Genomic DNA, 26,658 nt, shown 5'->3' on the forward strand with positions numbered 1-26,658 from the left:
AATTCCCCATTTCTATTCCAGTATGCACAACTGCATTAACACTGACAGAATTAACCAAAGGTAGGTAGCACATCCTAATCAAACATACCTTGGCTACTCAGGGCCTGATCTGTAACTTGCTAAACAGCTTCCGCTAAGTGCTTAGAGCCCTCAATCAAATTAACTTCAACAGGGGTTGAGGACACATAATTAGCAGAATCTGATTTTTTTTTATGGGGTCGGGATTGCAGGGATATTTTTGGGGGGGTGTAGATTGTCAGATATCTTTAAATACAGGAAGCATTTGATGTCAAACTTGCATTTCAATTTTTATTTTAGAAACTTAGGTTGAAATCCTGGTTCCATTGAAGTCAATGGGAGTTTTGCCCCTAATGTCAACAAAAAGACATAGCTATTTTAAACACCAGGATTCTGGAGATATCTTTCAAGCAGATTCTATGCCCTCAAAAAGATGAGCATTCAGGCCTTTCCCAATAAGCACCTTTCTTTAACACTGCCCCATCACCAGTGAAACTCCCTAATGTACAATAGACCTTCTACAGGAATTTTTCTCTCTGTGTTTTTGTGATAGCTGGCCCTTTACATTCTGGCAGACAAACATTTGCAGCTATAAAATGGACCTTTTGCAGCTGGCTGATGCTTGATGCATCTCACTCCATCTGCCAAGTATTCCCATTATGTTTCTCCTTTTTCTTATCATTGAAAATGTGATACATCCTCATGCAGATCAAGTACCTGCCTTCAAATTTGTTTTATTGCTAGATTTCATTGCAATTTTCAAATACTCAAAAATCAAGACATTCCCAGTTTATGGTTTTTCCTAATAATTCAGCCTTGTCTATACTACTTACAGAGCTGAACAAATAATTCATAATGAATAATTTTACATTCCTTATTTATTTGTTGTTGAATTGCTTCAGAAATAATCATGATTATCTCAAAATTATTTGCTGACTTTTTTTGTAACTAGGTCTTGGTCAGTAGCTAGTTTGAGAGCAGCTCACCGGAGTATTTGAATTTTGAAATGTATACTGCTTTGCTTAAACACACATCAAATGCCATGTTTCGTACCCTGATTGGATGAGAGTCAAGTATCACGTAGAAATAATCACAAATTCAGAAAGGGCACTTAACTTGCATTTTGTTTCTGCTAAGTCATTCCACCAGTTTACAGAGAGTTTTTCCTGGGTAAGAACTACAAGATCAGGCCCTAAATACTCTTGCAGTCTAATAGTTCTAACATATATATGTAGAAAATCCATCCTTCAAAAGAACCTAATTAGTTTTCCTAAAACTTGGCTGGATTAATAATTCTCAGTGAAATTCATGAAATCGACAAGTTAGAATCTACTTGCTTCAACCATTCTTTTGAGTTATTTGAAAGAAAAAATCCTGACCAGAACACATAGAAAAAGTATATTGTTTTCACTCTCCAGTAATTTAAATGCATCAATTAATTTCATTCTAACTTCCCCAAAAATAAAATCTTTTGCACTTGAAACAAAGTATGGACAACTCACTCTAAAGGAATTTGCTTGAGAAATGTATGAGCAACTGAGAAAGGGATTGTAGAATGTTATTCACTTTGCCCACACTAGTGACACAAACAACTGCATTAATATTGATACCTATACCTATCTCCTCTGATGATTCATGGCAGTCTGGAAAATACCATGGTTTTAAAGGTTAAATCCTTTCGTGGAGTTGTTGAAATCCTAGATGTTTGTGAAATAATCTGAATTATGCCTTCTATATTTAACTGGATAGACTGCGTTTCACATGCAGTACTGCACCCAGCTGAAAAACAAGTGCTAATGTGACTATCTATACAGGACCAAATTTTATCTGAAATCTAGGGTGTTACCATGGCAATTCCAATTGTTGGAAAAATTTCCCTTTTGTGTTTCATTCTGACATTACATTGTGAAGTCATGGTTATGAAGAAATACACAATCCAAAAGAGGAAGAAGCAAGTCACACTTTACATTAAATCTGATTTTTATGAAATGCTGCATGTGTGAACAGGTTCCTGTGTGCTCCTGTTCTTTGTTGCCTTCATGCACTTTTTTATTTTTCAGCATGTCAAAATAACAAAAAATAATAAACAGCTCAGATGATAAAATCCCATTTCCTATTAAAGGGATTCATTTCCAATATACTGTACTATAATGCTAACATGGACATCAATATTACTTCCTTCAGTAAAATTACATATGTGAGGGGCAATACATTATAGTTAAAATACAAATTTGCCAGCATTATATTTATTTACATATACCATATAATCCACCATACAGTCAACATATTTCATAACACTAAGTGGAACAATCATTCCATTTCTAGTTATAGTTGTCTTTCTATTCTACCAACACATCACACTAGCAGAAAATTTAAAGAGATCTGAGATATTCCTTACTAAACCTTACTAAATCTTTAATACACAATAAATACTACATAAAATGTGGACTTTATATGTCCAACAAAGAAAAAATTGAAAGGGTAGAGCTAAGATTTGTGTAGTATTGTGAATCAGATGGGGTGAATGATGAAGAATTTTAGTGTTTAGGACTTAAGGACAGGCACATTGGTCATCAGCTGAAAAATCACACACACATGCATCATGGCGAAGAGAAATCACAATCTTCTTCAAAATTATTAACAACAACCACAATCATTCACTTACATAGCACTTTTCATCCAAGGACCTCTAGGTGCTTGACAGTGGTAGGGAAGAATTATTATTCATATTTTAAAGATGGGAAACCTGAGGCACAGATCAGTTATGTGACTTGCCCAAAGTCAAAGAGCAGCACAGTGGAAGAATCTGGAATGGAAACCAGGTTCTCTTAGTTCCAGTCTGGTGCCCTAACCAGGAAAATGTTGCCTCCTATGGTCAGAAAACTATAGACCTGTCAAATTTGATCTAAAAGAAAATCTTCGTTAGCCAGGCCAGTTATTAAAAGATAAGATAATTACAAGCTGATAAACATTAGAGTACATCTGACATGCAGTACTGTGTGGTAGTGCACATAAAAAGCTGTGTGAAATATTCACAGCAAACCTTGAACCCACTGAATTTGAGTTATAGACTTTGTGGAAGGACTTTTGCATAGTGTAGATATTCATTAAAGCCATCATTTTACTTTATGAGGCTCCATCCCTAGGACCGTTAACAAAGACACCAGAAGGCTGCCACTAGGTTCAGGCAATATTAGCAAGGGGAAAGGCCTATTATACTCCCTTAAAGAAAACTGTGGGGGCTCTGTAGTTTACTGGTGAGTGGTCATGAAGTGTAGGTTGATGTCCCTGCTGTGGGAGAGGCGGGAGTGGGATGTATTGCTGGAGGTTTAAGACTCACTGCACCCCTTCACAAATGGAACTGGGGGGATGGGTGGTTCAGTTTGCCAACAATATGATTAGAGCAGAGTAAATGATTAATATTGAAAAAAATGTACTTCATGACTTTACTTTTTTCTGTTTACAAACTGTCCAAGAACAGCCTACAATTTCTATGGATTTTTTCATTATTTGAATTTATTCAATAGTTCATTCTTTATTTAGGTACTGAGATTTATATACAGCATACACGACACCAGGGATCTAGGTGTAGCAAAACTACAACCAAACTAATAGAAACAAAAAAATTAGGAATACATGTAGAAGCCTCCATAAAACCAGGACAGGGAAAATAACATCAATCCAGCCCAAAGTCACAGAGCAACACAGTGGAAGAATCTGGAATGGAAGCCAGGTTGGCAACCTGATAAACACCCAGGGAAGTAAGCAAGGTCCTGTTTTCACATGAGCAATTAATCACTGAGCATTCACACTGAGCACAAGTACTTCTCCTTTGGGGGAAGACCAAAGCCAGACAGCTAGTGTACTACTGTTTTGCCCACCAGACTGTTCATGTGCATTCTTTCACACAGGGATTGTGGATCATTTCCAGCATAGGACTAACTCTTGCAGTGCTACTCTATAAATAAATCCACATTGTTTCTTTATTGGCCACTGCAGAAAGTTGCTGACTCAGTGAGGCCCTTCCTGGAAACGCTGGATTCTCCAAAACCTGGTAAAATACAGCAGCCTTCACAAATTCAAGAAAGGGGTGAAAAAAGCCTCTCTCTAATCAGACATCAGTACTTGATGCATAAATCTCAGCCCTCAGTTTATGCTTTTCCTTCTCAATAGCTTGGGAGATAAGCTTTGCAATGTGCTCTGAAGGTCAATGAATATGGGCCATATACAACCAAGGGAGACAGGCTTCAATTTGCTGGCATAATTCACTATAATTTCCTAGAGAACTACCTGCTGTGGCTAATGCTTAGAATATTTGTTATTCATAGTCCTTTTTATGCTGTTCAACTGGTCTCTTCACTGCTGTTTCTGCTTCCTTATTGGATGTGGGATCTGATATTTCTATGTGACCAACAAGATTTAGTGTATAACATTAAAAGAGCAAATCTTATCAAGATGTGCACATCCCAAAATAGGGTGACCATATAATCTTATAATAATTGTAACCTTTATTCTTCTTTAACACAAACTCCTGCTATTGCTTGTTATTCTTACTTGTTACATCACACCCAAAATTAGATTACAAACTCTTCTGGGCAGAGACCTTGTATCTTTGCTCTATAAAGTGCATAGCAAATTATTGGGTATTAGATAAACGATAATAACTGAGGGCCTGCATTTCAGGACTCAATAACTGGCCTATTGGTTTCCTACGGCCACCGTTCCTCCAGCAGAAAATGACAGAGACCAATAGAAACCAATGGAGTCTGATTAAATATTTCTAATGGTGTCGACAAGAATTTACACTTTCTCTTGAAATATCTTAGACTAAGGGTCATACTAGATAGTGCTTTTAATAAGAAACCATAGGTATAGCTACACTGGATCGGTCAAGAAGATGATGAGGGCTAAGAGTTAACAAAAGGTGGTTTAGGGCTAGGACTAGGTGATCACATTGGCAAAAGGTTTTACAAACCTACTGATGTCACAGGAATTTAACATCTGAACTGATTTTGAATCTCATGCATTCAAATCTTGGCAGTCTTGTGAATGACCAAGTCTTGGGATCAACATCTCAAAGCAGTTCACTGTTGGCTGCTTTCATAGATATTTTACTCTTTCCTTTTGTTATTACTTTGTCCCAGGGTCATATCCATCGTTGGACAGGCATCACAATATGATGAAGTTTACCAAATGTTGTGGCTAAGTCCTGATCTCAAATCTGTTCAGGCCATGTACCACTAATATTACCACCCAGAAGTTTCAGTTGGTGCTAGAAAACAAAGTTCTTATATTTTAAATGAATATCTATATATCTTGATCAGTAGATATACATACCTGCAGCCCCTAGAATCTAAACTGAGACCATATTGGCCATTTAAGGAAAAAATCAGCAATGAGCTCAATGTTTTTCTAAAGTAGAGAAACTGACTGCTTCAGAATCACTTAGAAAAGAAATGCTCACTGACAATGTATTTTCATTTGTTCCGTAGAGCACCTCGAACACTTTCTGCCACTATAAAGTAATAAGAAGAAAATACTTACCAGTAGCAGTCATCTAAGTGTTGAGAAATGTAAGCAAAGGTTGAGATATATTTTATAATGGCCTCTGATGAAGTTTCTCATGCTGGAAGTGTTTACAGCTCTTTGGAATACTTGTGAATGTAGACTAATGAAATCCCTGAGATACATAGCAAAGACCAGGACTTTATGTGACTATGATAAGAAAACCTAGTAACTGTTAATTTCTAACTTTACATTCCTAGAGACTTCAAAACTAACACACACAGATGCTGGCTAGTTCCTGATGCATACCCATGAGAGGAGAAGGGTTCAAGGACTGAGGGCTTAATAACTGTTATATATGACTACAGCTTTACTTTATGTCTCCCAAAGTCCATACTTGGTTAAGTGTCATATTGGTGTCACTATTATCTATTTTATTTTTTCTGCTACTATGTCAAAAGATCTGATGTTACAATGATGTATAACATTAGAAGTTATTACTTTAAATTGTTTTAGTTTATGAAATTCAGTAAAGCACATTTCTTTTTTTTTAATGTAAAAGGACGTTTTCCCCCAGTCTCCATCTTCCTGTTAAGCAACTAGTTTGAGCAGTGTCCACTAGATGACACTGTTGTATAAGAGCATGTTCAGGATAATGGCTTGAACAATTTACCTTGCAAACATATATGTATATAATTAGATATTGGCAATATCTTTTCTTTTAAAATTAAGTAAGTTTAAGATATCCAACTGGTTACATCCGATAAACTGGACTTAATTGGGCAGAGTGATGCTACCAGTTTAAAATATGGCACAAGCTATATTTATGTCTGCTCTCATAGTTTTCATTTTTTAATTCTTACAATAAATTGATATGATTACAAATTTTAAACTGATGTTCTTTCAAATTGGAATCACATAAATGATTGTGTTGTCACTGTGATTTTACGGCCATTGTTTTTATTGTTCAAGCTTTGGCAGTAATATCTCTTGCTTAATCTCTCTCTGTCTCTCCCTTATCCAAGTGATTCTGATCTTAGATCTGCACATTCTTAGCATCAAAAACTGAAGTAGTCTATTTAAAGGGCCAGCAACAGCCTCTGCATAGGACTATAGCTCTGCCATGACACTGCAGTCTTTCAAATAGTAAGTGATACCTGATTAATGCACCAGTGCTGAAAGCCACATTTGATAAACAACTGATTTATGTTATTTTTTTTTACACATATTTCCCCTAACTCACATTCTAATGGAAAAGCTAAAATGTACAGATATAATTCATCACTGGCCTAAATGGACACAGCTCACATTGCTTTCCACAGGCATTTCATTTATGCCTGAATTCAGTTTATCAGACAAATTCGTGACAGAGCATAGAGAATTTTGTCTCTATAAGCCAATTAAAGGATTATGTTTACCCATTTGTATTGTTTTCACATTTGTGACAGATTAATATGTAAGATATTCCTCATTTAAGCCTTGATTCTGCAAACACTTCCAATTTTACTTTTGTGAGTATTTCCATTGGTCCATTGTTGCAGATATCTTAAACTTGAACCAGATATGATTTTCCCACCTCAGAATTGGCCCTGAGTACTAAATATAGCCATGATCTCTCAAATACAGATTAAAGTTCCTAGAACAAGCAATTTTTGCAACACTACATTGCAAAACAATGTCAGAAGAATTTTCAAAACATGATTTACCCAATATCTCGAATGTGGCTTGTCTAAATTATCTCACATTTGTGCAACATTTTCTGTCTGTTCAGATGCAAAATATGATGTGGAAATTGTCCTTCTTGAGGGTATTATAGCAGGATAAAATCACAATCTTAATTATGGAGAGTAGGCATATTCTGCAAAACATATCTCATTATTGAGCAGAGCTGGGTGAAATTGTTTTGAGAATTAAAAATTTTGGCAAAAAACATCAAAAAGATCTACTATTGAATGTTAATACCTTGATATAAGGAATTCCCTATCACCTAAGTCATTAAAATACAAATTAACCTATAGAGACAGATGATTTACATGGAATATTTGTGTGAATGTAATAGCTTCTTCTTGTATGCTATCACTTGATATAACTTTCAGAACACCATGTTTGAGAGAGAAGTATGGATAGAATGAAGAAGTAGAGATAATCACAATGGAAATAACTCATACAAAATGTGAGAGAAAGTTGCAGAATTTTGCTGCATGAATTAAAAAATGTGTCACACTATTTTCTTTAGCTGAGACATGCTTTAGCTAATCAGCTAGTTGAGAGGTTTGCTTCATGTCATAAAATGCTCCAACCCTAAATGGAAATTTTCTGAATACATATGTCAGGTTACCATAGTATTTTCTGAGTTTTATGTCATTAGAGATTATTGCAACAATGGTGAATATGATATGAGAAATAGGGACAAATGGGACGTACATGACAGTCAGGCCAGATGGGATCAGATTCTCTGATTTGAAAAGGGATTGGTGTTCAACCTCTGATTAAGAGTTCTGCATCCACAAAAGACAAGAGCAGAGATTTCTTGTAGAGTTTGACCTGCTGTTCTGTAAGTGATAACGGAGAGTCCAGTACAGAGTGTCTTGGCAATTCCTTTTAATAAATGAAGCTGAATTGATATAGCAGCTTGTGTAGTTTCCTCTGATCTCTACCAATTCTCTGTTGTGTTCATTCATGTGTACTTCTGTGAATTGCTGATGTACCTGGCCAATGAGTTTTCTGGGACTTCAAAACCAAATCTTCATTTTGCCTTGTATAAAACATAACCAGAAGCTGGGTACTGAGGAAAACAAGCTGGAAAAGATTACTTACTTTAGATATAAGAATAACCTGAGAAAATGCTTTCCTAAAAAGCATACCAAAGCCTTTCTTTTCTTCATGATATGTTTTACGTAGCCTTTTGGCTCTGTCACCCATATCAATCAAAACAGGAGACTTATGTGGTAAAATGATTGGCACTATATAAATAAGTAGGGTAGCCGAGATTAAATCCATCTAAAACTGTTGGACTTCATTGATGTATAGCTAAGGGACAAGAAGAGATACCATTAAGAGTGAATACTACTTGCTACTCCCTGGATAATCTAGGAAGCTAGATGAAAAACTGTTTGGGTCAGTCTTCAAAAAAAGGATAGGCAGCCAGGTTGGCAACCATTGGCTTTTCCTAAAACTGTCAACTAGCCATCAGTGACTCTAATGTAAGCAAGTTTGTTGGCTTTGATGATGTAAGTCACAGCGTGACTTTGTACATTGCTCTGGCAAACTAGTAAATTGGGACTTAGGGTAAAACATTCAAGAGATCTAGGAGTCTATGGACTGGCCTGCACTACAAAGTTAGGGTAATCTAGCTATGACACTCAGCGGCATGAAAAATTAACTCCTCTGAGAGACATAGTTAGGTCAACTTAAGCCCCCACATAGGCATTGCTATATCGACAGAATAATTCTTCCATCGACTAACTACCTCCTGGATTTACTACAGCAATGGAAGGGATTCTTCCACTGCTTAGTAAGCATCTACACTGTAGTGTTTCTAGTGTAGACATACACTTAGTTTTATTGACTTTCAATGACGTTTAGGCTCCTAAGCGTCTAAGTCACTTTTGAAAGTGGGACTTGGGCTCCCAGTATCTTAGCTGATTATTTTTAAATGATTCCTAGTAAATACAGTGCAACCCCATTTATTCAAAATGATTCATGAATTATCCAAGAGCATTCAGATAACATGGGTAATTATTGGGCAACTAATTCAAATTGGGAAAAGGAGACAATCTAGATTTGGATAAAAGAGATTTTCAGGTTAAAAGTATTCAATAAATGGGTTTTACTGTGTAATGGCTGAAATCCAGCAAGGTATTTAAGATGGTGACTAACTTTAAGCATATGAGTAATCTCATTAAAGTCAACAGGACCACTTGTGTATTTAAAGTTGACACCTGCTTAAGTACTTTGGTAAATCACAACCTTAGGAATCTGTGGTCTTCAAATTATGACTTTGTCTATCCTGGCAAGTGACAGACAAAACTTTTGTCATTCAGAGGTGTTAAAAAAGCACCCCCATGAAAGACAAAAGTTTTGCTGATGACAAGCACCGGTGTGAACAGTACTTTGTCAGCAGGAGCCCTTTCCTGATGACTAAGTTAATGCTGCTCCTTGGGGTGGAAGTTTTTTGTGAGAAGGAGAGCTCTCTCCTGCCAACAAACAGCAGCTACATTGCGCATCTTGTACTGGCACAGCCGTGTCACTAAAAGCTGCATTATGTAGACATAGCCTATCTGTACTTTTTCTCTTGTTAGCATCCAATTTTTGTCACATGACCGACTTGCTAATGATCAGCTTCTTAACGTTTGGAACCAGCTCCTGCTTCCCTCTGCAATGGACCTTTTTCACTAATGGTTCATAAAGGTTTTTTGTTTTGTTTTTTGCAATAAGTCCAAGGAACCTAAAAAAAACTCCAATTTCTTTTTAGCTAATAAGTTATTCCTCAATTTTAATAATAAACAGGAAATTTTAGAGTTATTCCATTTTGAATATAAGAAATGATGGACTTCCTCTCACTTACACAATTTTTAGACCAGTGTAACTATTGACTGCAGTAGATTTACTCCTCATTTACACCAGTGTAAATTAGAGGAGAATGTGACTGTATCAGAGATGAAGGAATAGTGCGAAAATTTGTCTATGAATATTCCTATTAATTCAGAAATGAATTCCAATTTGGTCATGTTTATAACCCTTTGTGTTCATTTTCTGTGAACATCCAAACACTCGAGAATTGCTAGCATGAACATTTGCGAGAAGCAAATTTTAAGTTTGAGCATTGAGATATATGTTGCTAGTGAACTTCAAAGTCCTGACAGTGCAAGTTATTCCATGTGGGCACATTGCTGCACATGTGTGGAGCCCCACTGACTTCCATATGGGTCCATTAATGCTGAACAGTTGTCCTCCAATCTGAGAACAGAAACAATACCACAAGTCTCCTGTAACTAAGCAACAGATTGTGAATTTCAACTTTCTACACCAGGGGTTTCCAAAGGTTTTAACATCTTAACACAGAGTATGTCTCCTGGACCAACCTCCCCACCTATTCACGGCCATGCAACCTCCTCTGGCAAGCACAACAATTGCTCATCCGGAAAATATTAGGAAAATATTTATGTTTTTAAATCATCTCAAAACACAAGGTCAAAATATTCAAACTAAGTTTCCTTAAGTTAAGCAACTAAATCCATTTTTAACATATAATTGAAGTAGTCCAGTTTTCAGAGGTGCTGAGCATTTTCAGCTCATAGTGATATGAGTAAAAAGAAAAGGAGTACTTGTGGCACCTTAGAGACTAACAAATTTATTAGAGCATAAGCTTTCGTGAGCTACAGCTCACTTCATCGGATGCATCCGATGAAGTGAGCTGTAGCTCACGAAAGCTTATGCTCTAATAAATTTGTTAGTCTCTAAGGTGCCACAAGTACTCCTTTTCTTTTTGCGAATACAGACTAACACGGCTGCTACTCTGAAACCAGTGATATGAGTGCAACTAACCAACAGAGCATGCAAAAAGTGAATATTCCCAACTGTTTTCAAACAATCTGCAAACCAAAAATTATTTCACTGAAGAAATTTGGTGAATCATTAAAAATATCAAATAGATTTGAGAATTTCCCAATCTGTTTGTGGACAATTTACAATCAAGCAAAAATGGTGAAATGTATTGAATGCATAATTTGTTACAAATTATTCACTCACCTCTAGTCTCTATACTATAGGAATGAAAAAAAATGCCTTGAAGGCATATAAGGCTAGGGCTCTGATCTATGTTAAAGCTAGACAATATGATAATGCAGTTGTACTGCATATTCAGTTTTGATATGTAACCTTTGAAATAAATTGGAATATGCTTTTCTGCTATTCTGGCACACACTGAAAGATCATAAACAATAATCTTGTAAAGGTCACTTGCTCAGTAAACACAACTCATGGCAAGAACTGTATAGGGCTATTAAAGGACTCTTTTTTCTGTGTGTCTTAATTTTTTTTTAATTGCTTCAAGCTCCATCAGACACACAAGCTCTGTCTCCTTACATACTGTGGACCCAACTATACAAACTTTATTCACTTGGGACCCTATTATGTCATGCTCAACATGTATTACTTTGTTCCACAAGTAGCTCTATTCATTTCAATGGGACTACTCTACATGAATTTGAATGGCAGAACTGATCCCCAAGTGAGTAAGGATTGCACAATTAGACTGACAGAATGGAAGGCAATAGAGTTGGTATCACTAGAGTTTCAAAGCAATAAGGTTCATAGGTGTGGAACTAGGGCTGTCACACTCCCTGGCTTGAACTGGTTTCCATTCCATACCGTGTTCACAGTTTGGTTCAATGGCTTTCAGCAGCACCCCCATTATACAAATTGTTCCAGCACCCCAATACGGTCTTCTTTTTTCATTGTCTTCTATAGGCTGTGGATCAGGCCCTAAGTGCTTACCAACATGTAAGTGCTCACCAACATAAGTAAGGATTGCTCAACCAGGCCTAATTAAACCTGCAAAAGGTCCCAGATGGGACCTTGGTAAAACTCCTTAGTTAAACAGCTCAGTATTTGTCTAGTGGCAGTTACTCTTGTATTCATAGTAGATGCTAAATTTGGCTGTGGAACCAATTTATATTGGTTTTATGGATGCCTCCCGCAAAATGCATCTGGGGATGGAAAACTCCAGTGAATGTGCTCTTACTGTCATTGTGTCAAGGCCAGGTTGTAGAGAGCCAGAGTGGTCAGAGCCAGAGTCCACAGTCAGGAATCAAGAGTCAGGCAGGGTCAGGATACTAGAGATTCAGAGGTCAGGAGCCAAGCCAGGTCGAGATGCTGGGCAGTCAAGCTGCAGGCGCTGGAAGCAAAAGGAACCCCATCCAGATCAAGGGGGATCCCAGTGGTTCAGAAAGTTTCCTGTTCCTGTTGTTGGCTTAAGCAGGGCTAGCAGGCCAATGGGCTGCTCAGGGATTCTGCCAGTAGGACATCAGGGGTGGAGCCTCAACTTGGACTGTGTTTCATGGGTCCTATATCAGCAGTTGTCAGCAGGCTGCCAAGTGGAGGGTTGAAGCATGGCTGCTCCTATGGACCTGGGTTCAAGGCCAATGGGTCATGGCAGTTTGTATCTTGCCAAACTTTTATCCCCATACATTAGTCTCAGATGAAAGTCAAAAATACCTGTACCCTCTGGTACCTAGAAACAAAGACATGTTTTGCTGCAAACTAACCTTGCACAATACCTGCTGGGTCATTTTGTTTTCTATCATAGGCAAGATAGCCTCAGTCAATACTCTTCTATTTTCAGACATCTATTACTTTAAGGAAATCTGCAGCTGTCTTGCTGAGAGACAGCAATGGGAAAAATCATTCCCCATTGTAATGACATCAGAGGACTCCCTAAGTAGGCTAACCGGAGTCTATCTACTTCAATTAAACTGGACATATGTATATGGCATTCAAACAGTGCTGTACGAGGGGATAGCCAAGCAGAAGGCTAGAGTTGGCATGTTTTAACTGAATGAGGAGATAAAAATGCCATTTCAATCCACTGCTGTAAAGCCATCAAAATTCAACAAGCTTTAAAAAGGGACTGCACATTTATATGCAAAAAGAAAAGGAGGACTTGTGGCACCTTAGAGACTAACAAATTTATTAGAGCATAAGCTTTCGTGAGCTGCAGCTCACTTCATCGGATGCATCCAGTCTCTAAGGTGCCACAAGTCCTCCTTTTCTTTTTGCGAATACAGACTAACACGGCTGCTACTCTGAAACCACATTTATATGGATTTCAAGAATATCCCAAGTTGCCATAATTAATGGCAGCAAAGATTTTAAAACAGATATTAAACCTCATGCTTCCTGGTTTAAGCTAATCTCTAGAGATCTGGATGAGACTCCTATGGGAGACAGATTATCCCACATCTGCCTGCTGAGAGGTTCATCAATCTTCCTCAGAAGTATCAGGACTAGATGGGCCTTGAGTCTGATTCAATATTCAGATTCTATTTCCCCATGTTATTTCTCCCCCCACTCCACCCCCCACTGTTCCTCAGATGTTCTTGTTAACTGCTGGAAATGGCCCACCTTGATTATCACCACAAAAGGTTTTCCTCCTTCCCCTCCTCCATCCTGCTGACAATAGCTCATCTTAAGTGATCACTTTCATTCTCTTTACAGTGTGTATGATAAAACCCATTGTTTCATGTTCTCTGTGTGTGTATATAAATCCCCCCACTGTATTTTCCACCGAATGCATCCGATGAAGTGAGCTGTAGCTCACGAAAGCTTATGCTCAAATAAATTTGTTAGTCTCTAAGGTGCCACAAGTACTCCTTTTCTTTTTTGCGAATACAGACTAACACGGCTGCTACTCTGAAACCTGATTCAATATGGAAGTCCCTGTGTCCTAAAATCCTGAATCATCTCAATGAAGCCCACAAAATAATTGATATACAATTATTTCATTTCTCTTTCTGTGAGAAATCCCTTGCTGTATGATTCAAAGCCCTCATTTTCTTTTCAGGTTAGGGTCACAATCCTGCATCAGTCTGTACACAAAATTCCCATTGACTTCAGTGAGAGTTGTATGCACCAAACAAGGGGGAATGTGGACCTGAGCATTTAAATCAACCAGAAGATTCTTACTGCCCTAGCAAATCTCTTTGGTATCTGTGTGGGACAAGCTGATAAAGAATCAACATTTCCCATTTGTAAAACACAAATAAAAGTTTGCAGCTTGCACTTACTGTATGAGCAGAGAAAATTCTTTTAACAGATTATCCATTTTATGAGCATTTTTATATCTCTTGTAAATGTTACCATAGTCACATGTCAGAGTTTTAAGCACAGAAAGACATAATTTAAATGGTATAATAAAAATTGGTATCTTTATGTTTGGTTTCTCTTTAAGATCATAAAAATAAAATAATCTAAGGTTATATTTGCCCCACCTCAGTCCCCAAACCATAGCAAATTGATTTCTTCTGAAACTAAATGCAGCATATTTGGTCACAGTTTTGGCACCTTCACAGAACCTGATGTTCCCTATTGAGGCTGACCTTACAGCTTTTACATAGGCTATATACCCCTGACTCAGAGGGAGTTTTGCTTAAGTATGAAACTACATCATCTATACCATAAAGGCAAGGACTTTGATCTCAGACAAAGGAAAAAAGTATGACAAGATACAGCTCCCATATGACTGGGAAAAAAACACAACATCCAGTACATTTACACGGATTATTCAGTGAACATTAGGACCTGTGGCTAGAAACTGTCAAAGGTGATAGTTGAAGCAATTCAAAAAGGGGTCAGAAAATGAAAAGAATATCAAGTGCAGCCTATCGCAAGAAGAAAGTGTGAAAATTCATGAATGAAGAATGCAAAAAGATTTTTTTAAAAGTCAAGTTAGCAAATTTATCTGACTGAAGTTGCCTTTAGTTTTGCACAGAAGTCTTCTCTGCAAAAGATTATTAAACATTAACATTTTCTGAAAAAGGCACTAACTATGCTTTCAATATAAAGGTTAATTTTTACTGTTAAGAATGATCTCTTCATGAGCATGATCTCAGGTGTATTAGGCACAAACATCATGCAAACATGTTTTATTGTTCCATCTACTTTTTAAGTTACAAAAACATTGGTTTTGGAGCCAATATAGAAAATATGAAATTTCTGTAAAGGCTACTATATGTCTGAGTGTGTAACTAGTATACTAGAGTATACTAGCTCTTTAAGGCAGAGCAGAAAGTCTTAGGAGCCAATTTAACCCATTCCAGGAGTTCAACTTCAGAGAGACACACAGAGAATGACAAAGGCAGATACTGGAAGTGATCCCAGAGTAACAATTGGTGTCTGAATTAAAACACTGTTTCTATTTGGGGCCTGGGACCAGGGCCTGGTAGTATAGGATTGGCTTCTCTCTCTCCGAGCCAACCAGACCAGGCTCTAGGAAAGAGGGCAGTATATGATCTGCTTCTTCCTTCATTGCAAGGGAGATTCTGGTAGGAAGATGATGGGCTACTAGCTCTCCCATGGACAGGGACAATGAGAATGAGAGCTAATGGTATGGACACTGTTTTCCAAATCTCCTCAGCAGTCTGGAGGTAAGCCCCTCCCCCAGCAGCACAGGTTGAAAAGAATCCCATCAAGGGACACTTCTGAGGTGTGTAGTTTTCTTACAGTTGTCTGTGCCTGTTAGATTTTGTTGCCATCCCAGGGAGCATTATGGTGGTAGAGGTTATTTAAAGTGCCCACGCTGTGAGGCTGGCTGTGGGCTGGAGCTGGCAAGAGTTCCTCTGTCTCTTTTATTCTATCAGTGGACACTGATGCACTGCAGTACCTTTTAAGTGTCTGTTACTCTGATTCTTTTTGTTACATAGATAGGAGGCAGACAGGATATTCTGAGCTATCAGTTACATGAGTAGGTTTCTGTATTATTCCATTGCCTGTTAGTGAGACCTACCACGTACATTCTACATGTTACACTGTGCCTTAAAGCACAGCCCTGAGCAAGGAGTGAACTGCTCTACTACGAGAGTGGCCCTGTGAGTTATTGTACTCCAATGACATCACTCTGAGTACAGTTCCCTTCCTGCTTCTCCCTTGTTCTAGGGGTTAGTAATATGTTGCTGGCCTATACCAGCAGCAAATAGGACACCCACACTCACACTGGATCAGCATGTTTTGGGGTGGAAAAATGCCAGAGCTATGCCCATTCTCCACTCCCCCGCTCTGTGGAGGAGTAAGCAGCACTTACACTTGCTTGCCTGGAACAAGATCTAGGTAGTCCATGCAGCGGTGTAATGGTATTCTCACTCAGCTGCTCTGGCAGTAGTTTACATTAATAGTCTAGCTCTACATTAGCTGTTGTGCAGTTACCTTATATAGCTAAAGGAAGTAGAGCCAACTTTTTCAAACTTAGGCACAAATCTATATTTAGGCACCTAACTCATTATCACACAGTTATTTAGCATGACAACTGAATGCAAAATCCATGCATCTACAAAATATTGGATATCTTGTAACCTTAAAATGTCTCAAATATTTCTAACTAGTCTCACAAGCTAAATTCTCCAGTCTACTCTCTATGTATCTTTTATATGGACCCATCTGTGAGGCCGTACCTTAGCAGTTAAACAGCATGCCATATATATATCTCCCGTGATCATCTTCAGTAACTAGTCCTGTAACTAGAGGAAGAACCAGACTGAGAATGAATAAGAAATACAGAAGATAGAAGAACAAGAGAGTGGGTTACATATTCTCCCTTTCCCTCCCTCATGCAAAATTTGGCAGAGAGTTTGGTAAGGAGCTTGTTGGCTTTTACAGGAGAGACATAAACTTGGACCACATAGTCTCAGATTCAGCCAGCTTGTCATTCAGCTCATGCATTCAAGATGCTGTTCGTTAATAAAAATCCCGGATGGTTAAGGGATATGGGTCTTTCCACCTATGCAAAATAAGCTTCTTGGCACAAAGAAGTGCAAAAGAGGCCCACACAGGAAGAAAATGCACTCAAGAATTGGTCTGGACAGTCTCTGCACAGATGCTGCTGTGCAGATGCATATTTCATATGTTCCTTTTACTGATTAGCATGCAGCAAATACACCTGGTTTGCTGCCTAGAGGAATCACATTAGAAATGAAGAAACACCTGCATGAGCCAATTTTTTCTCTTTATGATACCAAGGCTATACAAATATCCACTGATATCTTTTCAGCCCTATTTTGCTGACTTGCATGGCCTTATAAACACACATCTATATTTTTAGTATACTTCATACATGCTAAGGTGAAAGGATGAAATCTTACCAGAAGTGTGCAAAGTAAGGAAGAGTGGGGAGAGAATATAGAGTGGTCTTATGGTAGAAGTGCTATTGTGTTGTGAGGTAGGAGGATGCATTGCCAGGACCAGTGTTGAAAAGTGTGTACTCTGACTTGTAAATGCTCCATGCTGCAGTGTACGTGCTGGACAGCTTGGAGCTTAGCTATGAACACCACGTCCGGGGCCATCTCCCCTCGAAGCTGCAGTAAGCTGGCTACCAGCGATGTCTGGATCCTCATCTTTGTGCTCCCTTGCATGCTACAGAGAGATCCTGCATGAACAAGGGGAAGAGACTCCCTTTGCTCTTTCCCTCTCTACCCTACTCCAGCAGATCCCCATTGCATAGAATAAGGTTCGGTCTCAATCATATGTTTTATAACGTGATTCAGGTGGATTACCTACATATGTGTGGGTGCCTGATGTGCATCTGGATTTTTGAATGCTCCTCTGAAATAAAACATCTGAAAAAATTGAGCTTTGCCATCAGTACTTTTTTTCAAAAAAAACTCCAAATATTTTCTTGAGAAAACAATCTTCATAATTTATTAAAACTGAGAACAGTTTACAATCAGAAATCTCCAGTTTAATCCGAGATCTAAAATGGATCACACTGCAGTTAGTAGAGCCTGCTGTCTGATTGAAAACTGTTGTACGAGACATTTCTGACTCTAACACCAAGAACAGAAATGTACTGCAGATAGGCCCTCTATTTTTCCTTAATCTGTCTAAATCAATTAAGCGTTTGAGCTGTGGTGGTGTATTTCCAGGAAGCTTCATGGCTTTCTATTATCCACCTGACAAAAATAACCATACCCTTTTGAAATTGTAAAGGAAAATGCATCCCACTGAGCTGATGCTGTGTGTGTTATATGCAGAAACGTATGAGTAATGAAAGATGAGAAATTATGGATCAAATAATGATGTCGAAGCCACTTTCATAAACGATGAAGAATGTTTTGGATAAACTCCAAATATCATTACTATGGTTTAATTTCAACTCCAGTCCTGCATCTGCCTAGGCTAGTGTCAAAGATAATAATTTCACCAGACAGATACAAAATACACAACTAAAATTACATAGCTCAATTATTCTGTTTACTAGTGGTGTTAAACCAGTGTTTTCTATCTGAATGATTCAAGAAAGCTATGGTTTTTACCCTTTAAATTCCTTTGAAATGCAGTAGTTTAGTATCAATACCTATTTCTTTCCAAATTATGTTGTACCAGTGAGTTTGATAGAAATCACCATGGTGAGGAAAGAATAATGGAATTTCAGGTAAGAGTTCTTCATAATGAATTCATTTCTTACATCTTGTTGACACCCACACACAGAATTTTGGACCTTTGAAACACAATGCTGCAATTTACAAGAAATCACAAAACACCAATTATAGAATTGGACTGAAATTTGCTGCCAAATCATCTATCCCCAGTAAAAGAGAGAGAGAGACAAAAGCATGCCTGTACATTTTAGCTCCTTCACTAAAACTTAATTTCTGCATGTTGTGTACTTTCCTGGTGGTATGTAGGCAGAATGCAAAGCCATGTGTATGACATGAAGGGCAAAAAAATACCCTAATATTTTATTAAGAATATGGAATTTGAACTTAAATCAGATATTACTTATTACAATTTAACATGAGTTCATTGACTTTAATGGCATTTCTCCTGATTTACACCAGTGAAAGAGAAAGGAGAAGCAGTATCTATCTGTTTGTTTGGATTTGGTAAAGGAAGGAAAACCTTTAAAGACTCAAGTGAAAAGAAACATGCACTAGAGGTTATTCAACTGAAAATATTTTTAAAACACAGTTAACATTCTATGAGGAACTCCTGAATTCTAAGGATGAGACTTGTCTATTTTTACTGGTAGCGGAGCACTAAATTCTAAGCAGAACTGAGCGGGATCTGCTTTTCCATCACTGACAGTTAATAATTAAATCAAATATTATATTCAACAATAGAACATATGCATCAGCTTCTTTCAAATTGCATTTCCTTCCTGTTAGGTCCATTAGTGTAAACCAGACTGCCGTTAGAATACCCCTTATTGCTGCTGTCTTTCAGCGCAGTTCCTGAAATGGATAATGTGGTGCATATTATGGGCAATTACACAGAACTCCCTAGTGATAGGGTTTTAGAGTTTCAGAATAAAACAGCTGGAACCACAAGGCTGTAAACTAATCTGAAAAAGAGACAATAGTAAGACATTTAATGCACATTGTTAGAACATGAACAAAGACTAGACATGAAATACTGCATGGCCTTTAAAGATGTCATACTTACCATATCATAGAAACAGCACAGACACTAACAAGTCTCATTTTTATGCTTGAAAACGATGATAGTCCAAACCTAGGGATTTGACTATGACTGAAATAAATATACACATGCTCTATACACCTCAAGTAAATGGTGAGCATAAAGGAAACAAGGCCTGATACAAAGCTCAGTCTTTCAATTGATCTTAATGGATTTTGAATCAGACTTACACAGACCATTTCCCCATAAACGTCTCCTAAAAGAGAGAACCTACTAATTAGTGGCAATATTCCTAAGCATTCTTAGGGCTATTTCTCCAGTCCATTCTCATAAGCTTTCATAAAATGCTTGAGATCTAGGATCCTCGCCACACATTTATGACTGGGTATTTGAAGAATGGCCTTGAAGATTCAGGGGGGTTGATCCTGCCTCTGTTGAAGTCCATGGCAAAATTAAATATCTCATTGATTTCAATAACACAGGGCCAGAATTTTAGAATTGTACATGCATAATTTGCAAGCACAATTACCATGATTAAATGTGTAATCCTGGTAATTGCGCAAAGTGTGACTGGTTGGGTATCTGACTGCCATTCAAAAATCAGTTACTTTGACTGCTGGTGCAAATTCTGACAATGGAGTATGAAAAATCTGTGTCGTGTTTGCCATCAAGATAAAATAGAAATAAAATCAGTCTGTACCAATATTTGCATGGGATAGAGACATATATATTTTTGTTATTGTTGGAGCATGAAAAACCAATAAGAAAATAAGGAACTAAACTAGCTGAAGTGTTTCATGTGGAAAGTGAAAATGGCAAATTCTGACTTTTAATCTTTGAAAAACACAATTATTTTCATTGGTGCCCTTTTTTGGTGTGTTTTCTTATCAGTGGAGTCCAGTGACTGTTGGCAAAAAGTGAATCTTTTGCAACATTATAGCAAAATGACTGAACAAATGGAAAGTGATGGCTTGGCAATAAAAGGAAACAAAACCAAGTAAAACTAAACACTATAAAAACATTCAGAAACCACTTTTTCCATTTTTTAAACTAGTCTAAAATTTTTTTCTTTTTTACTGGAAATATTCCATAACCTGGAAACCAGATGTTTTGACTAGTTCTAGTTAAAATGCTATCCTTATATCTCAAAATATTGATTTTTATAGTCATAACAGTACATATAAATAATTTTTATACATAGTGATACGGTTTCAAGAGCTATCCTTTTGTTCAGCAAAATGGCAGCAGGAGAAAATTTGACATAAAATACTTTATCCAGCTGTCCCTTACAGTCATTGCTTCCTTTTGCCCTTGCTGTTTTCCTTTTCCAATTAAAGCTTTATTACTGTGTGTAGCTTTATTACTTGAAGGAGATATACAAATTGGACCTGATTGTGTAGCATTTACTCTCTGGAGTAGTGTCACTGAAATCAATGGGCTTCTTCATGTATGTATTGCAGGATCAGGCACAAAGCTAGTATAAGGAAAGAAAAAAAGATGAAAATTAACAGTGAGAAATATCCTTTCACTGTAAGGCAATAATAATCACTGAAATATAATAAAAATGCATTTGTTTACATTATTGAAAAAGGCATGATGATATTCTTTTGGGGCAAAGGGGGCAGATTTTAGTCCTTTTGCCACTAACTTGTGTCACGCTGGCAATGCAAAGAGACTATATTGGCATAGGGGAATTCCTATGTCGTACAGAGCCAGCCTGGGCTGGTTTGTCCTGGAGAGTTCCATTTGAGCTCTCACCTTGCCATGCAGGCTCTTCTCTTTTCTGTCCATTTCATTCAGAACTGCCATTTTGGTCTTCTGTGTCCCTCCTCAGTATATACATGCCACTGCTACCCTACCTTATGACATCTGAATTGACAGCTCAAAGAGCTGACACACTCCTCAAAAAATATAATGCTGCTCTCAGGTAACTGCTAGGGTGTGTTCATTAGCAATGAAGCACATATGCTTCCCCAAGGGATGAGAACATGAGTGTTGCAAGGCTCTAGCCACTGTCTGCCAATTTGCAAGAGTCCCAAATTTAGCACAAAATGAAACTGGCTCTTATACATGGCAGAGTAATACATGGTCTACTAAACTTTTAGCTGGTACTGCATTGCACAGTGCTAAAATAATAATCCAGAGTTTTTTAATGAGCAACATACACTGTATTTTCCAGAGGGAAAAAAAGTACAAATTTGCTTGGATGGTTGTAATAATAGAAATATGTACAAGCTGCCAAGTTCAGACCAAGATGCTGACCATCCCAAATTTGGTGGGATGGTGGTGTTTGGGTGTTAAGTCCATTGCAGAGATTGGGACAAGTAGTTAATTCAGATACAGATCTGGGTTTAGATTCTAACTAATCTTCATCTCAGAGTTTAGAGAGTTTGGTTCTGGGTTTAATTTAGGCCATTTATTGTAGACACACAAGGTTGCTAGGCAAAACACACTCAGCTTTTAAAGTGAAAACTATATGCAACAATTCTAACTTTGTTATTGAATACATGGCTGGATGAGCGTTATGAAATACGTACACTGCTGTGTGAGTTCTCCATTAGAAGCACCAGCCAGTCGTGCAGGTTGAACATTCTCAGTACCACTTTTGTGAAAAGAGATGTAACTTTCTGTAATGGCATAGGAATGGAATGTGTCATTGTCACTGTTGGGAGAATTCCTGAATAGTTTTTTAAAACTTGCTAAAGTATTTGAATTACTTCTAAAAGTCTGAAAATTCTTTATTATGTATATGCTGATACTTGAAACAAATTTTTCTCTCAGTTACATTAGGGTAGATGTTGAATAACTTCATTTACACCAGTCAGAGGAAATTTCAGGTAGGGACATTCAGCGAGGCTACCTTCAGTCAACTGTATTGTTAATGCAAGTTGCATCAGGTGTGGACTGAGTTCAGTATAAAGCGTTAAGTATTCCTTTATTCCTTTATTAATAGTAAAGGTCTGTCTACAGTCTTGGACCATTAAAATCACACCTGTTCTGTAGGGAAGGAATGTCTTGGATACAAGATTTCAGCAGTATTCAATGGCATTCACCCTATAGGGCAGTAAATCCCCTGAGGGCAAGAGGAATTTAAAGCTGCAGGACTGCAAGTGAGTTGCAAAATTTTCTAAGAACAGTGCATACAGACACTTCAGCATATTTGTCTGTTATTGCTATGTAATATGCCATCTCTAGAAATGTGGTGGCACCTTATCTGTTAATTCGAACATGAATGAAATGAAGCTAAAACAGAATTTAACAGTATTTAATTTAAATATTGTACTAAATGCTAACAAGCTCACTAATTGAATTAATGCAGCTCTCCAACTTGTTTTTTACTATAAAAAACTGTATGGAAAATGTTAATACCCACAGATTGCTTTTGATACTGAGCCATGGATGGCATCCCACTCAAAGTAAAATTATATGATAAAAGTTCTTGGAAGACCATTTTATATTAGCATTATTGAACTTCATATATCACCATGAGAACTTTAGCTGCCATGAATATTACAATAATGGAAGATATGCTAGCGGACAAGGGATGTGGTGTGCTTCAAATCAAATAAATGTTCATTCTCCAAAATGTATATGTGTGTGGGTGTAAGTTTCCATTTACTTATGTTCAAGTTTGTTTTCCACAACAATATGGGTTGAAAAAACCTCAGTCCTTCCCACTTCCTTAGTTGTGGTACTGAGAGGTGACTATTTCTTATTCATGTGACACTTGATTACTTTCAGAGTGGTAGCTGTGTTAGTCTGTATCATTAAAAAAACTGGGGAGTACTTGTGGCACCTTAGAGACTAACATGAAGTGGGTTTTAGCCCATGAAAGCTTATGCTGAAATACATTTGTTAGTCTCAAAGGTGCCACAAGTACTCCTCATTTTTTTTTATTACTTTAGTTATTCTGCAAATACGGGGCAGATCTTCAGGCCCTCCTCTTATCTAATGCATATTGTACAATCAAAATAAGATAAAGTGAGCTATGTTTCAGTGTTTAGACTAGGCTCCAATTATAATACTGCACAAAGTGGCTCGAATTATCCCTGAAAGAAGGCTTTTGAACTGGAGAGTATTTGTTGAGAACGATCAAAGCTCAGCATTCCCATCCTGGACCTGAACTAGTAAAGTCCTGAGCACCTCCTGCAACATGCTGAGCACCTTAAGTTGCCAGTGCAGTTTTATATAAACACACAGAGTCAAAATATGTCTGGTTCTGTGGAGGTGCATTATGAGGGGCAGAAAGTGAAAGGAACTTTCCATTTGGAAAATGCATGCACAGAGTAGCCATTATTTGGCTGCAGGTCTGGGGAGCACAATAGGGTATATGACAGCTAGTACTACCTCTAGTCCTCACGGCCTCAGAGGAAGCAGGGAAGGTCATGGCCCAACAACTTTGTACACCAATGTGCTGGCAGAATACTTGAGGGAGAGGAGAAAGATGCACCTCTTTAAAGGTGCAGCAGATCTCGCAGTTCACTGTGCTCCCCTGAACCATTAGACCAGTGGTTCTCAAGCAGGGATCCGGGGCCCCCTGGGAGGCTGCAAGCAGGTTTCAGGGGGGTCCACCAAGCAGGCCCAGACTTGCTAGGGTCCAGGGCAGAAAGCTGAACCCCCACCGCATGGGGCTGAAGCCTGGGGCCCTGAGCAATGTAGCATCATGGGGGCCCCTGTGGCATGGGACCCCAGGCAGTTGCCCTGCTGGCTACCCCCTAATGCCAGCCCCTGTTTTTATATGCAGAAAACCAGTTATTGTGGCACAATTGGGCTGTGGAGTTTTTAGAGCACGCTGGGGGGCCTCAGAAAGAAAAAGGTTGAGAATCCCTGGATTAGACAATAGAAAGAAATAATACATTCTTACATTGCAACTCTCCTCTCTCTTCACTGCAGCTCTGCCTCAGAAGAAATGTAAATCAATCCATTTCAGGTTCTATCTACACCAAAGTACTTTTTCCATAGTATTTTCTTTGTTTTTTATAATATATTACTCTTTAATTGAGAAAGGATGTGAAAGATTAAGTTTGACATTGTGCTTTTGCACTATAATTTTTACTATTATTAGAATGTGGCAAAGGTATAATAAATCCAGGTAATAATAATTCATGTAGCACCACTAGCAATAGTATTTGATGAGGTAGGTATATATATATATATATATACATATATATATATATATATATATTATAAATACTTGTTTGTGATCATGCCTGATATTTTATTGTATACTTTTACTTATATTATTATATTATATATTACTTACTATACTTATAATTCATTTTGTTAAGATTATCTCACGCAACATTAAACATAGGTGTGTAAATTTAGCTCAATAAGGCTATGTTTGCTCTCGTTAGTCACCAAAAGTCCGGTTATTTTAGTTAATTATCTAAATTTCTGGGCAGATTATAGATTTAATCAGTGGTGAAGTGGTAAAAAAAAGAAGTGAGTAAATTAAACTGCATATTCCACAAATGAGAAATGGTAAACTATGTTTACCCATGTTTTCCCTTGATTACACTACTGGATTTACTAGAAACATGTCAGGCATAAAAGACCTGACTGCTTTTTAAACATAACTATTTTGGAAGCGATTTATGGATATTTTCAACTGTGTTCATTAAAGGGAAAAATATTTTGAAACTATAGGCTCTATCCTTTTATCCCTTTTTTGCCTTACAGGCTGAATTGCAACCCTTTGATGTCTTTTTCACAAAAAAATAAAAGTAGTTATGAATTTATTTCTCAAAAGCACTTTTATTTTTGTATCAGTTTGCCATTTTTATTTCCTTTCTGGCAGCCCAAATTACTGTATTTTGAGAACAACTAGAGTCCATGGTTCTGGGTTTTCAGACCATGAGGATGGTTTTCTGGCTGCTGAGATTCTGCTGCCACTGCTTTTTTCCCCCCTTTTGTTAATAAAAGCTTAATAAAATGTGTTCATACTTCGTTTAGCTGCCTTCTAAAGCAACCAACCCCATTAAAGGTTATCCAATCTAAATTACTGGAAGCCACTCAAACTGAGAAAGTTGACATACGTATTATTAATCTTCCCCAATAGGCATTAGTTATTGTAAGGACTCAGAGATGAAAATCATTTAGGAAGCCAGATTCTACTATAGATTTAGGCATCAGCCCTGCAAATATTGATGCACCTGGTTGACTTTACACACTGGAAATCTGCTCCTGCTCCTGTGGATGTCAATGGGAAAGCAGGTCCTTGGTGCCACCTTCAACACAAGTGAAGTCAATGGCAATCTTTCCGGTGACTTCAATGGGCATTGGATTAAGCTGATGGAGTAGTCTCAAGTGATTGCAGGATTATTTAATTTATACGAGAAAGTGTATAAGCCATAAGGAAAATTCCAAGATTTGTGCATTTTTATCACTTCTGAAAAATATGAATCTCAGCACAATCTGAAAACCAGCAGTTCTTGCTCAGCCAAAGCTCCCATGAACTCTAGACATTAAAGTCAATGGGAGTTTTGCCTGAATAACGACTATGGAACTAACTATGACAGTGCTCTTCCTTTCCAAATAATAGCAAGAGATAGAGAGGGAGTGATGGAGAAGAAGGAGAATCAGACAAAGAGGAATGCAAGGCTTTTCCGTCCCATCCTTACAAGGGTGCATTTAATTTTAGATCAGAATTACTTAATTATTAATTTAGGATCAAAATTACTTAATTATTTTGTGACCAGTTCAGCAGAGGAAAGACAGCTGCAAGTAACATTTTAAAGATTTTTATTGAGCTCATATTTCAAATGTTATATAATAAATTAAAAACCAATAAGTCAAAACTAACACAAGCCAAGATATCTTATAAACCATACAACACAGTTGGAATTAATGTAGATATCTTTATAAAGAACACAATGTAGCTTACATCATTAATTCTTTTACATCTCTATTTTTGTTCGTATATGAACAGGTTTGCATTAGTTTGTATTAATTAAATTTAAGTAGGATTTCTGAGACCAGATCACCATTAATTCTGTAGCCCTGATT

Source organism: Dermochelys coriacea, chromosome 8 (genome assembly GCF_009764565.3).
Source record: "Dermochelys coriacea isolate rDerCor1 chromosome 8, rDerCor1.pri.v4, whole genome shotgun sequence".
Taxonomy (NCBI): Eukaryota; Metazoa; Chordata; order Testudines; family Dermochelyidae; genus Dermochelys; species Dermochelys coriacea.